Here is a 15,005-nt window from a genome sequence, read left to right as displayed (position 1 = left end):
AGATCTCGTATTATGCAAATTCTCCCCCACGGGGACCTGATTTACTTGTATCAATCATTCTGAGTGATTCACACTTCATGAGCTATGTTAAGTGATTGAACTAAACCTGAGGCAAACATTATTTTCTCCCTGTCCCTTCATCCAATCTGTCTGTCTAAATGGCTCTGGGGATTATTACGTTGGGCCATACGGAATTAGTGTTGTGTCAATGGTTCAAGGAAAGCAATTTTGAGACCCAACCTAATCTTTTTCTTCTTGTGATGCTGTGGCCTGTGTTGAAGACACTGTTAGTTGCCTGGGCCAACATCCATCTCCCCTCCTCAGTCATGTTGAAGGAGGCGGTACCTCTTCAGAGTTAGGGAATTCGTATTTCTTTTGCTAGAGATTAGATTAAGTTAAATTAGATCAGATTAGATAAAATTAGATCAGATCAGACCAGGGCAAGTATGTAGTTCTAGGCCACTGGGATGTAAGAAAATACCAGCAGAGGCTTCTAGGAAAGGTTTCTCTCCTACTAGACATTGTCTGGTCCCAGCTGGGCCATCCAGCATTCCAGCAGCCATGTGACTGCTACAGATCAATAAACCCACAAACAAAAATGCACACATGCAGGTGCCACGGCAAAGGCAGGAACCTGGGTCTCAGTGATGCTGTGATGCCTAAGGAACTTAGTTCTCAGTGACACTGTGATGCTGCTGCCTCTGCATTGCCCAGCCCAGCTCTGAACCTGGACTTCTTACCATGCAAAATAATAGGTTTCCATTATGCATCGTTTTCCTATTACATTTGAAATGTCAGTGATGGTCTGACAAGTGTTTTCACCACATGAGTCACCGATGTGAAACCTCTCACGTGATTCTATAGTGCTCCTGTGGTCAAGATCATTTTAAGTCATAAAAAGAAAGGCCTTGGTGCTGGAGAGATGACCAAGCATGGAGGATCACAACTCCAGTCCTGGGGATCCGATGGCCTCTTCTGACCTCCCAGCCACCTGGCACTCACAGGGGGACAGACTTGCATGCAGACAAAATACACTCATATCATAAAATAAATAAACCTAACTTAAGTAAATGCACAAAAGCAAAACTAGGTCATCCTCAGCCTCCGGGAAATACAAATAACCACAGGAAAGCCCCCTGCTTCACTTCCTTACGATCCAATCAGGAAGTAAGCAATGGCCAGTGCTGGGGATAGGTGACTACCTAGTCTGCTCGTATTTTGTTGCTTGAAAATAAAAAATTAAATTAAATTAAAAAATGGTGCAGTCACTTTGAAAATAGTTTGGCAGTTTCCCCCAAAAGTTCAACACAGGGTTTTCCTGGAACCCAGCAGTATGCTCTAAAAAAAAAAAATGAACACCCGCCCTCCACCCCCAAGAGAACCGGTCAGGGGTGTTCAGACAAGCATTATTCTAAATAGTGAAACCATGACTTGCAAAGAAGGGCTGAAGATGGAGTTCTTCCCTAAAGCATCGACCTATCACACACAAAATGCTTCAGTGTTAGTTTTTTAAGGGGCCGGAGAGATGGCTCATCAGTTAAGAGCTAGCATCTCCCAGCACCCACACTGATGGCTCACAGCTGCCTGTCACTCCAGCTCCAGGAAATCTGACAGCCTTCCAAGAGCATCTCCCTCTCCTCAGCACACACTCATACAAACATGTAAGTAATATACAAGGGGGAAAATTGTCTAGGGCCAGGCATGACAGTCCCTTCCTTTAATCTCAGCACTCAGGAGGCAGAGGTGGGTGGGTATTTGGGAGTTCAAGACCAGCCTGGCGTACATAGCAAATTCCAGGCCAGACAGGGTTACAGAGAGAAACCCTGACAATAACAATTTTTTTTAAATTAAAGATTGTTTTTAAGGTTATGCCTCTAAAGTTGGCTTGATAATTAGCTGTGGATAAGGCTCTGTTTCCAGAATAGTTGCCTGAAGTGGAGCAATCCCAGAACCGCATAAACCAGGCATGAAGGCGGGTGCAGAAGAGGATGAGCAGAAGAAACCATCAAGAGCATGCCTTCAGAAATAATGCTGGGCAATTAGATAAAAGAATGTTTTGTTTTTGTTTCTTTGCAAGCCTTGTAGGTGTGTGCCTGCGATCCGGGCTGACTGGGAGGCCGAGAGAGGGGATTATTACTCTGAGGCCAGCCAGAACAACACAGACAGATGCCCATCTCGGAAAGAGAAAGGATGTAGCTCAGCAGGAACATGCTAACATATGTGCCATCCCCTGGGTTTATCCCCGACACCACACACACACCATATTCCCCTAATTTAATTTTCATGTGTGCAGTCATTTAGGCAAAAATAAACAAAAAGATGCCAACCCTCAGCAGACCATATGTTTCATAAGAACAGTGTTCATCTCTGCCTTGAAAAAGTGTCCTAAATGTTCTATGCGTTGCCTTACACATTTTGTATACTAAGTGAGCCAGAGGGCCTTGATATATCTTAACGAGCATTCTGGGTTTGCTCTCTCACACAAGCCTGTATTCTTTTATCTGCAAAATGGGTTAAAGAAGTAGTTTCCTCCCAGGGGGATGTGTGGGTTAGTGTATAACAGCTTAAAGCTCTGCACTGTTCCTAGCACACAGCAAGAATCGGTGAGAGTTGTGGGCATCACGGCCCACACCTTGAGTCTCAGCCCTCAGGCAGATGCTGAGGTGGAGGCCATCTCAGCCATCATATCAAGTTCCAGGCTAGCCAGGGCTACACATCGAGATCCTGTCTCTCTGTCTCTCTGTCTCTCTCTTTCTCACACACACACACACACACACAGAGAGAGAGAGAGAGAGAGAGAGAGAGAATGAATGAATGAATTTTAAAAGGATTTAAAATTAAAATACTAAGATCTTTAAGGATGCTGTACTTTAAACAATGCTAATATTAAAAAGTAGACTCAAGATACACGCCATAATGGCTGGACTGTAAGCTACTAATTGATTAGTGCGATGCCATTAATTTCAGGTGTAATGACTGTCAATAGTTAGAGCTTGACATTAAAAATTAATGAAAATATGTAGATTAAAGACAATCTGTAGAATAAAAAAAATGAGATCAATTTTTGATTACTCTTACTGGCAACAGAAATGACAATTCTGTTTAAACTCACAACCAGCATGGAGTCTACAGAATTTAGCTGACAAGAGTCTTGAGGTTGGGTAACTCTAGTTCTCTTAGCGTACAATCCCTACTTAGTTTATAAGTCCTTTAAAACCTGTTTCCCCAAAGTGGTATAGTCTCTCTCTCTTTCTCTCTCTCTCTCTCAATGTGTGTATGTGTGTATGTGTGTGTGTGCGCGCACACACGCACATTCTTAGTCTTCAGCTCGACACACCTGGGAAGAGGACCCTCAGCTGAAGAACTGACTCCATCAGATGGGCAGATGGGCATGACCAGGGAGCACTTTCTTGGCTGCTCGACCAGGTAGAAGGGCCCGCCCACTGTGGGCAGAATCGTCTCCAAGCAGGTGGGCTTGAGCTATATATAAAAAAAAAATAACTAATGTGAGCCTGGGAGCAAGCCAGGAAGCAGCATTCCTCCAAGGTCTCTGCTCTGTTTCTGCCTTGGGTTCCCGTTTTTTGATGAAACCAATAAGGTGAAATAGTCCGGTTCCTCTCCAGATTGTTGTTGTTTTGGGGGTGGGTTGTTTTGTTTTGTTTTGCTTTCCTTAGTGGTTTATCACAGCAACACGGCAGGAAGCTAACCAGGACCCGGCTCACATACTTAAGATGGAAAGAACCCTGCAGACTTGGTGGCTCACGCCTTTAATCCCAGCCCTCTGGGAGGCAGAGGTACAGGGATCACCGAGTTCGAGGCCAGCCTGGTCTACAAAGCAAGTGCAGGACAGCCAAGGCTACACAGAGAAAACTTGTCTTGAAAAAAATAAAACAACAACAAAACAACATAGTAAGAGTCATTGTTCTTTACTGAGCAAGATACCCGTAAAGCAAGTTTTGGTTTTGTTTTTTTGCAACTAAGACACAGTGGCCTAGATAATGTGGCAAAGTAGATTTAAATCTGATTCTAAACCATTCATGTTTTCAAATATACTGAATTACTATGACTTGGGATAGTAATTTGTGTTAGAATTAGGATGGAATCTTATAGAGCTTTTTGCCTTTTCTAAAATGTTAATGTATCTTGCCTGTACACACATGCCACAGGGGGAAAAAAGAAATTTAAATTGAAATAGCAAGATAGGCAACCAGTTAAACTACTGTATATTTGTTCCAATGAAAATATTTACATGTAAAGAAGCAAATTGTAATACTGAATTTGAATAGTAGATTTAAAATAAATAAAAATTGCTGAAAGTTTCAGTCTTTTTGTCCCTCTATCACTTTCCCTTTCTGTCCCCACTTATGAGCTTACAAACATACTTGATTTGAGTGTAAAACTCTTTTTTTTTTAGCTTTTTCAAGACAGGGCTTCCCTGGCTGTGTGGGACTCGATTTGTAGATCAGACTGGCTTGTCTGCCTCTGCCTCCTGAATGCTGGGATTACAGGCGTGTGCCACCACAGCATGCAAGTGCAAAACTTTTTACCTGTGAAATTCATCACTTACTGCATGGCTCTGGATTAAGGCAAGTGTTGTATGAGGGTAGGAAGAATGTGCCCAAGGCTGAAGCTCGGTCCTTCTTGCTGACGGACTTAGAAAAGAAGGCCCCGTCAGAATACAAAGCACGAATTTCTCCGTGGTGTGAATGAATAGCACTTCCAGCAGCCATCGGGAAACCGGCAGGCAGAAGGGAGAGAACACAGTAACCTTGAAGAACATTCTTCCAGGTTGGGGCCATTTGGGTCTCCGTGGGTTTCTAGATCAGTGTTTGAATTCATCTTCCTACCTGCCCTTAGGGAGAATGGAGTGCCCAGCAAGAGGCAGGGATGAGCTGAGAGCCCGGGGAACAGAGCCCTGTTGGAACTGAGTTGATGTACTCGTGCCATTACTGTCCCTCACCTCACTATATGTGACAGAGACCAGAAAACAGAGTTAGAGGCTCACCTTCTAATTTTGGACATGTGTGGGGTTAGACATCACCGAATATGCAGCGCCTGTGGAGGCCAGACAGGTGGTCAGATCCACCCAGTCTGGACTTACAGGGGCTATGGGCCATGTGGGTTGATAGGAATCCAACCTGGGTCCTATGGAAGAGCAACCAGTGCGCTCTCTCTCTCTCTCTCTCTCTCTCTCTCTCTCTCTCTCTAATGATTTGTTTATTCTTATTTCATGTGCATTGGTGTTTTGTCTGCATGTTTGTCTGTGTGAGGGTAGTGGATCCCTTGGAACTTGAGTTACAGAGAGTTGTGAGCTGCTGGAAGTTGAACCTGGGTCCTCTGGAAGATCAGCCAGTGCTCTTAATCGCTGAGCACTTTCCCATCCTTGAACTCACAGAGATCAGCCTGCCTCTGTCTCCCAAGTTCTGGGATTTCATGAGTGGGCCACTATACCTGGCCTCTAGAGCGAGTCTATAGAGCTGATCTTGATGTATATACACGGTTATGATATGATCATGATATAGACATGTGAATGAGTACAGACACATGAACTCATGCTCTGGCTGTGGGTACCAGTCTCTGGATTCCTCCTGCATGCTAATTTCTCTGCTGGTGCGGATGCTGCTTGTTCTTTGTGACATTAGGGGCAGTGAGCTCCATCCCGATAACCTGCCAGAGACCAATGGGATGTCAGGCAGACCTCCTCTTCCTCTCCCCCTCCCCTCCTCTCCTCCTGCTGCTTCTTACCGAACCATTTAGCATTCTTTTTCACATTCCCGGAGAAGCCAGTGTAAAGAAGACGGAGGAGGAAGCAGAAGAGGAGGAAAAAGAAAGGAAGGAAGAACAGGAAAGAAACAGAAAGGAGAAAGTCAGTCAAGTCCTAGGAAGTCTTAACACACACACACACACACACACACACACACAGAGTCAGTCCTCACCCTTCCGAAGTCACCTTCCTGTGTTCAAGGCTGTGCACACCTCCCTTGTAAGCCACTCATTCCCCTGCGGCAGGCGCTGCCCACCTGGAGTCTCCTTTCCCGGACAAGCACTTCTGACCTCTCAGCAGTTACTCCAAAGTGTCACAGTTTTCACAGGCGGGTTCGCCTCCTGACTCTGGGTTCCCAAACCCAAACGACAGCCAGCCTCCGTGAAGACACTGGGGATTTGAAAGAAGTCATGAAAATTGTCGACAAAGCTGCAGTGTGTGTGTGTCTGTGTATCTATGTATCTATGTGTATCTGTCTGTGCATGTGCATGCATGTGTGTCCATGTGTGTATGACTGTGTGCAACTGTGTGTGTGCTTGCATATTCATGTGTGTGTGCATACATGTGCATCTGTGTGTATGTGTGTGCATGTGCATTACATGTGTGTGTACCTGTGTGTGCATGTGTGTATGCAAATGTGTATGTGTGTATGTGCATGTGTGAGCAAGTGTGTGTATCTGTGTGTAAGGCAGAGGTCAACATAGATTGTCTTTCTCAACCGTTCTTTACCGTATGTGGGGGGCGAGGTCTTTCACTGAACCTTGTGCTCAGTGGCTCAGCAGGCCCTAGGCTTCACCCATTGTGCTGTAGCCCTGGCTGTCCTACGCAAACCAGGCTGGCCTCGAACTCAGAGATCTGCCTGTGAGATCCTTGTGCTCGGCTTTGGTTTTTTGACAGATGATTCCCAACGCACCCTGCTTTTTAAGGGGTTGCTGGGATCCAGACTCAGGTCCTTGTGCTTCTGAGGCCGGCACTTCACAGACTCCATCCTCTCAGCTCTGGGAGCGCATCTAACTGACAGACAAACTGCAGCTAAATTTAGGACCTTAAAAATTTTTAGCAAAATGTGATGCTTTAATGGTTGTATAGATTACACAACAAAAATTCTGAAGTTTATGGAAGTATGGAAATGTGTTACTACTTAGTAAGTTTTGTTAACCTGAGAGGTTTTGCGGTTTGTGTTTGTGGTTTGTGCTGGGAGTTGAACTCAGGGCATTGTGGACACTAGGCAAGAATTCCACCACTGAGCAACACCGCTAGGCTGAAAGCAAGTTTGCTTGCTTGCTTGCTTCTTGAAATGGAAATCATTTGTTTGAATGTAATTTCATAAAATATAAAGGTTAATTTGATAAAATGAAAATTCCTCAACGTTTTGCTTCTTTGCTTTGTGACTGTAAAGACAGCCCCGGGCTTTAAAGGGCAGATTCTGAGTGATGTCTCAGCAGTTACAAGCACTTACGGATCCCGCAGACGACCAGCTTCCATTCCGAATACCCACACAGCACCATCCTCCAGTTCCAGGGCATCCCAGTGCTCTGATCAACTTGGGCACTAGGCACCCACGTGCCACACATCCATACCCAGAGCCAAGATGCTCTTAAACATGAAATAAACTTTAAAAATTTAAAGATATGCCCAACTGATGCCTGGCCCAACCAAAGAGCTACCCTATGGGAGAGTGCCCACCCCTGACACTATGAACGATACCCTGCTGAGCTTGCAGACAGGAGCCTTGTCAGAGTTGTCCTCTGAGAGACTCTACTGAGCAGCGCCTCAAGACAGATGCTGAGACTCACAGCCAAACATCGGTTGATGCTTAGGAAGTCTTGTGGAACAGTGGGAGGAAAGAGAAAAGGACCTGGAGGGGACAGGAGCTCCACAAGAAAAACAACAGAGCCAACTAACCAGGGCCCAGAAGGGCTTGCTGAGACTGAAGCACCAACCGAGGACCATGCATGAACTGGACCTAGGCCCCCTAAAAAGATGTAGCAGATGGGCAGCCTAGGCTTCACGTGGGTCCTCTAGTAAGGGAAGTGGGGACTACATTGGGCATGGACTCACTTGCCAGCTTTTTGATCACTTTCCCCTGGTGGGACTGCCTTGCCAGGCCACAGGGGGAGAAGACATGTTCAGTCCTGCAACTTGATGAGCTGGGGGGGATGGGAAAGGGGAAGGGGTGGGTAGAGGATGGTACTGGGAAGGGAGGAGGAAAGGGGCTACAAGGACATAAAGTGAATAAAATAAATAAATGAGAAAAAAAATAAAAATTTAAAGAATTTTATGATTATTATAGGAAAGTTGAAAAGCACATAAAACATATAAAGAAGAAAATAATCAATAATCCCACAACCAGACAAGCATTGCTAATAGTTTCTAATAGTTTCTTCCAACCCCTTGATTATATATATATAATATACATTATATATTATATATATATATAATTTATATATATATAAATTACTTGTTTAGACATTCAGTCTTAATGGTTCAACATTTTGGTTTGTTGTTGTTGTTTTTTGTCTATTTATTTGGTTTGGTTTGTTACTCTGCGTAGCCCTAGCTGTCCTTGAACTCACTTTGTATACCAGGCTGGCTTTGAACTCACAGAATTCTGCCTGCCTTTACCTCCCAAGTGCTGAGATTAAAGACTGTATGTTCTGTGGTTTGGTTGGTTTCAGCATTAGGAGTGCAGTCTAGAAGCCTCATTCTTGGTATTCAATGGCCAAGCTACTACCCTAGCCCACTCACGGGACCGTACACCAAAGACCAGGACACGTGTGAGGAGAAGACACAGCTTTCTAGCCTCGAATCACTGTGCGCCAGAACTGAAGGCCATGGTGTGTACCTGCCTCTTCTTGCAGTTCTGCAGGAAGAGCACAGTGCATGACCTGCAGCTCCTGTGGCAAGCAACGTGAGCTCCTGAGACTGAAAAAGCAGTGCAACCACAAGAGCGTGTGCAGGGGGCGGTGCAGGGGGAGGGGCTCAGTGGTTCGGAGCTGCGCTAGGTTCTCACATTATTTACTTATTTCACTGCCATGTGTTGTATGTGTGGAGATCCAGAGACAAGGACACCTCGGGGGTGTCTGCTCTTTCTCCACACACTGCAGGCTCCAGTACTCCAGCTCAAGTTGTCTGTGTTGGCAGTGCCTTTACCCAAGACATCATCTCTAAACAAGATGGTGTTCTGGCCATGGTCACACCGTCCCTTCATCTTCAGCTTCCAGTACCCTGGTCGATTAATACAACAACGGTTAATGCTGTGTGCCAGCTTGGCCAGGTTACAGCACCCCGTCCTTTGGTCGAACACTGATTTGAGTGTTGCTGGGAAGGCACCTCGTGGCTAGTGAGTCTCCAGGACGGAGGGCTGGAGGGTGCCAGGGGACTCCACGCCTTTAGCAAGCAGAACAGGAGGTGACGTTTGCAGTTAGCTTAAGCGAGTATAGGTGCAGCAAGGGAATGTACCCGGTATTACAGGATATCATCACTCGTCATATGGAAAGTGCCAAGAATATTTTTGTTAGGTGTTTGCCTCTCCGGCAGGGTATTATGCCTGCCTCCTCCTCCCAAGTGCTGGGATTCAAGGTGTGCACCACCATCGCCCGCTACGTTTTTGTTTTTAAGTGTGTCCACTTATCAGAGTTTATGTAATTTCATTAAGAAGGCCACCTTGTAAGAACACTCTGTACTCTGTTCCACTTCACAGCTTACGGTAAGTCCATAGCTGACTCTTCACACAGGCGCCCACAGCACCTTTGGATGAGGCCAATATTTAAACATTTAAACAGGCTTTGCTGCAAAAAGACTGAGGATAACAGGTTCCCTCCATTATGTGGGTGAGTCTCACCTACTCAAGCCCTTGAGAGAAGGAATGATCTATGATAAGAAATTAGAAGACAGACTGGGAAAAGGAAAGAGACTAACTAGTGGGAGGGGAGGGGAGGTGGGCGGGAGGTGGGGGGCGGGGATGGCACAAGGAGGGAAAGTGTGTCAACAAAAACAGTCCCGACATTATAGCCAGGTTGGTGCCTGTGTGCCTGTAACCGTAGCTCTCAGAAGGGAGAAGACAGAGGATGGAGGGAGAGTTCAAGACCAGCCTAGACCATAAAGCAAGAACTCCCTCACAACAAAGGCATTAATAGGTACCAAATACAAGTGCTACTTGCTTAATAAAACCAAGTAGGAGCTCAGAAGCATTAGTGAATAGGGCCAGCAAGAGCACTTATTGAGTAGGTCTCTTGTTGTACAAGCCTGAGGACCTGGGTTCAATTCCCAGAACCCACATAAAGGCAGAAGGAGAGACCTGACACCGTAAAGCTGTTCATTGACCTTCCCAGGTATACCATAGTGTGCTTGCAGGCACACCATCACTACTACAAATAATAATAATAATAATAATAATAATAATAGCAATAATCTCAGCAAGATGGGGCTAGAGAAACTGCTCAGCAGTTGAGCACTTATTGCTCTCTTGGAGACCTGGCTTCAGTGCCCAGCCCCCACGTGACAGTTCACAACTCAAGCTTCAAGGAGCCCAACCCTCAGAGGGCACTGGCACACACACACACGGTATACACGCATGTATGCACGCAGGCGAACATGCATAGAAAAGAAAACATCTTATTAGGGAGAAACAGTCTCTAAGGGGCATCTCCTCAGCTCTGGAGTGGATCCAAACAACACTCCCGGAAGTTAAAGTCCCCCCATTAAATGGGAAGTCATCTCCCGTTTAGACAGAAGGGGAAGTTGGGGAACTGGAAAATAGGTAGAGACAATTTCCAGGATACAATTCAGAAGCAAAGAGTCCAAAAGCATTTTCCAGAAAGCAGTTTAGAAATAGTTTTAAAATGTGAGAAAAAAAAAAGATGTTCAGGTTTTTTTTTTTTCTACATTAAATGTATTGTAAAAGGTAGCACAAATTCACATATGGTAACTTGATAACAACATAGTCCTTTAAAACTAAAAATAAAATAGCGATTGCCTTTATACCTCTTTGTTCTGCTTACGCTGAACTTATAAGCAATACTTGCATTTCCAGGGTCCTGGGTATGAGGATAAGAACCCACAAGCAGAAAGGGTGTGTAACCATAAATGGTATGCATTTAAAGACATGGGATATGGCTTTCTATCTATTCACAAAGTACATTACTTAAAAGACGTTTAGTTTTAACCTAATCAGATTCCAGAAAGGATTAGCAAATTGGAGAGGAGGCATTTTTCAAAGGGATAACAGTCGATACTTTCTCAAAGCTGTTACAGACACCAGTCCTCAGATCTAAGAGGCTAAGAACACACCAAGCAGGCAAATAGGAAGAAACAGACAGGCAGAGTTATGACTGCAAAAGTGCAGAACTGCAAAAGCAGAGGAAATCTAAACTCAGCAATGAGTGCCCCACATGTGTATAGACTATAATAATATAATCTAATAATAACTGACACTTAAGGAAAAAAAGAGCCAGATGTGGTGACATACGCCTTAATCGCAGCACTCATGAAGCAGAGGCAGGCAGGTCTCTGTGAGTTCAAGGCCAGCCTGGTTTATACAAAGTGAGTTCCAGAACAGCCAGGGCTACACAGAGACACCTGTATCAAAAAAAAAAAGAGTGGTTGTATATGAAACAGTCTAATGATGTAAGGACAATATTGTTCAAAAAGAAAGCCAGTGTAGCTAAAAGATAAAGCTGAAGAATTACTAGAAATGAAAAATTGTTACCTAATTCGCTAAAAAGATATACAGATTCTACACCCATATGCACCCTAAATCCTACTCTCCTTAACATCAGAGAACACAGAGTTGCTATGCCCCCTTTTCTACCAGAGTCCTAGCCTGACAGCTTGGCCAGAAACAAAACCAAGTCAAATGTTAGAAGAAATGAGAAAGATCCAAACGTGCTGTATGCAAATGATGTCAGTGACCTTGTAGGAAACTAAGGCAAATTATTATGATCCATAAGAGAATTTATTAATCAACACATAATTAGCAAATTAGTAAAAAAATGATAAAAATATGTAATGTTTAGAAAAATGGTATTATAGCCAGGTGGCGCATGCCTTTGATCCCAGCACTCAGGAGGCAGAGGCAGGTGGATCTGTGAGTTCAAGGCCAGCCTGGGCTACAGAGTGATTTGCAGGACATCCAGAGCTACACAGAGAAACCTTATCTCAAAAAAAAAAACAAAGAGGAAGAAGAAGGAAGAGGAGGAAGAAATGTCATTATAATGACCAAATATTCATCTAATCTAACCAAGATTGTACACTACCAGCTTAGAGAAAAAAATATATTTTATTAGAAAACACCAAAGAAATCCTTAAGAAGATTGAAAATTGGAGTCAGCTGGGTTGGCTCAGTAAGGAAAGGATCTTGCCACCAAGCCCGTGAACCTGAGTTCCACTCCTAAACCCTCGTAGGGAGAGTTGAGAACAGCTCCCCCAAGTTGTCCCCACACCCATGCCATGCACATGACACCCCCATAAATAATGTAATAATCAAGAAAAAAGATTCCATCAATATCACCGAAAAGATGCCCTACCCCGAACAAATACACTTCACACCATTTGCAGGACCAAGTTTAATGAGGACGAAGGCTCAAAGGTAGATGGTGGGGAAACTATAAAACTCAGCAAACAATTTAGGAGAACGAAAAACAAGACAAAAGCCAAGCATGGTGGTGCTTGCCTTTAGTTCCAGCATTGGTGGGCACAGACAGGCAGATTTTCATGAGTTCGAGGCTAGCCTGGTCTACATAAGTTCCAGGACAGCTAGAGCTACATAGCGAGGCTCTGTCTCAAATAGAAATAAGTAAATAAAAATAAGTACAAAAATACCAGTTAAACAAGGAAAAAGTTGACAAGTTCTCTGAGACCAAAATAGGTGGAGAAGCAGTAACAAGAGGAGGAATTGGAGGAGGGCAAACAAGAAGAGAAGCAGGGAAGAGAGGAGCTGGGGGAAGAGAGGAAGAGATGAACCAAGAAGATGAAGAGGAGCTGGGGAAGGCAGAACCCCAATGGGTATTCACAGTAGCTAGTGAGAGTTCATCACTGTCCTACTCCAGAGGAGACATCTTTACAACAGTGGAAAAGGCAGGGAACCCCCACAGTTAGCCTGATAGCAACATTAAACTGCTGGGAGGGAGGAAAACACAGTTCACTGAAGACTACACAACGTTTGCTTCTCTTCATATGTAGCTGATAGAAAACAAACTTCACAGTGCTTAGGGACATGTATATAAGTATAATTATAATCCAAGCAACACGTGCTGGGCAGGGGTGATGCTGTCCTAAAGAGGACTCCTTGTAGACACTAAAATTCTCATTTTTAACATAGCTGCTAAGATGTGACCATGCATTTTATTTCATTTCCCCCTTTACTCTTCTATTTCATTTTTAAAATTTTCATTATTTTAGTTGTGCAGATAATCAGAAAGCATTTTATGGGTTTGGTACATTTCACTATCAAACGCTCACTATATCTTATTTTTATGATCTCGGCTCGTGAGTGTACCGAGGCTCAGACTGTCTCCTCTGCTTTGCTTCTTGGAGGACTAGACAATTAAAGCTTCACTCTTGGGCAGGAGCTCAGAGGTAGACAGATTGATTGCTTCAAAAGTCCAAGGCCTTGGAAATACAAAACTCTAATCTTTCTGTCTTCCTCCCTTCCTCCCTCTCTGTCTCTTTCTCTCTTTCTTTCTCTCTCTTTCTCTGTCTCTCCTTTCCTCCCTTCCTCCCTCCCTCCCTCCTTCCCTATCTCGCTCCTCTTCCCTGCCTCCCTCTCCCTCTCTCTCCTCTATCTCTGTCTCTCTGTCTCTGTCTCTCTGTCTGTCTGTCTCTCTCTCTCAAACTGTCTCCCTCTTACCTTTGTTTGGTCTTCATACATGTAGGCTGGGCTGTCCTCACACTCACTCTGTAGCTGAAGCTGACCACCAACTGATGGTCTTCCTGTCTCCTCCTCCCAACGGCTAGGATTACAGTCTGACCCCACAACCATCTTTCCATTCTGTGACTGCTTCAGTCTAGAGTACCTTGAGATGTGTGCTTTCTTTTTGGCTCCTGACGACAGATTCCCCACCTGGGGCTGTGCCTGCCCCTCCCCTGACATTTCAGTACTTTCTGGCGACCTGAGCCTGAGCAACAAGACTCTCCTTCTCTCTTTCCAGCAGGCTTCGGACTCTGAGGACCTTCTGTGCTCCACACGGAGTAACTCCAAAGTAATGTATTTGTTTAATAATTTTAAACATTATTTAAATTATTTAAATATTAAAATAATTTAATATTTTCTAAAAGACAAAGTACTTCAGATTCACCAAGGAGGATGGAGACATGGCTCAGCTGGTGCCCTGGGTGCTAGGGGCGGCGGCTGCACAGCAGCTGAGCAGGCACATGTCTTTGATCCCCGGGGAAGCAGAGGCAGGTCCCATCTCTGAGTTCTTGGCCAGCCTGGGCTACAGAGTGAGTTCCAGGACAGCCAGGGCTACACAGAGAAGCCCTGCCTGGGAGGTTGGCAGGGGTGGGGGTGGGCAGGGGAGAACCAACAACAAAAAGAGAGGAGACCTGAGGCCTGGGTGTGATTCCCAGCGCCCATTTCAGGTGGCTACAACTGCCTGTAACCCCAACCGCTGGGCTGATCTGACACCTTCAGCCTCCACAAACACACAGACCCACACACATACACACACAGAAACCTGCACACAGGCCCACACACATACACATAATTTAAAAATAATAAAACAAATTTTAAAAGAAAACGGTAACGAGGGAGTCTTGGGAAGGTCTGGTAGGGGTATGCCGCTCACCCTCTGTGTGACTGGACCTCCGGAATCACCCGGCAGACCTCCATCTGTAAAATAGTAAGGTGAGCAAGAGTTCTGGGTCCTCTTAGAGGCTGCGCCTGGGAGCCAGCGCACACCGTCTGACAGTTTGGAGGTTTCACCACTTGGGTGTGTTCTTACATCCTGCAATGCACAACTGCACGCGCTATATACCCTCCCTCTGCTTCCTCCCGGAGGGGAGACTGCAGCATGGCCACACTTGTCGATAGAGGGTCGAATACGTTATTAATTTGGGGGCCGGAGTTAATAACTTTCACCGTCAGCTGGGGGCCTTGGAGTTTATTTGTTTGCACTTTCACGAGGCACCAACAAACCAACAGAAAGCAGACTGAGGACTGGTGGAGGGGAAAAAAAATCGATTCCCAGATTCCTCTTTTGGGAATTCAAAATATACAATAGTAACAGCTGCTCTAGATGCC

Source organism: Meriones unguiculatus, chromosome 20 (genome assembly GCF_030254825.1).
Source record: "Meriones unguiculatus strain TT.TT164.6M chromosome 20, Bangor_MerUng_6.1, whole genome shotgun sequence".
In the NCBI taxonomy this organism is placed as follows: Eukaryota; Metazoa; Chordata; class Mammalia; order Rodentia; family Muridae; genus Meriones; species Meriones unguiculatus.
The sequence above is the reverse complement of the archived record's forward strand: the minus strand, read 5'-3'. Positions refer to the sequence as shown.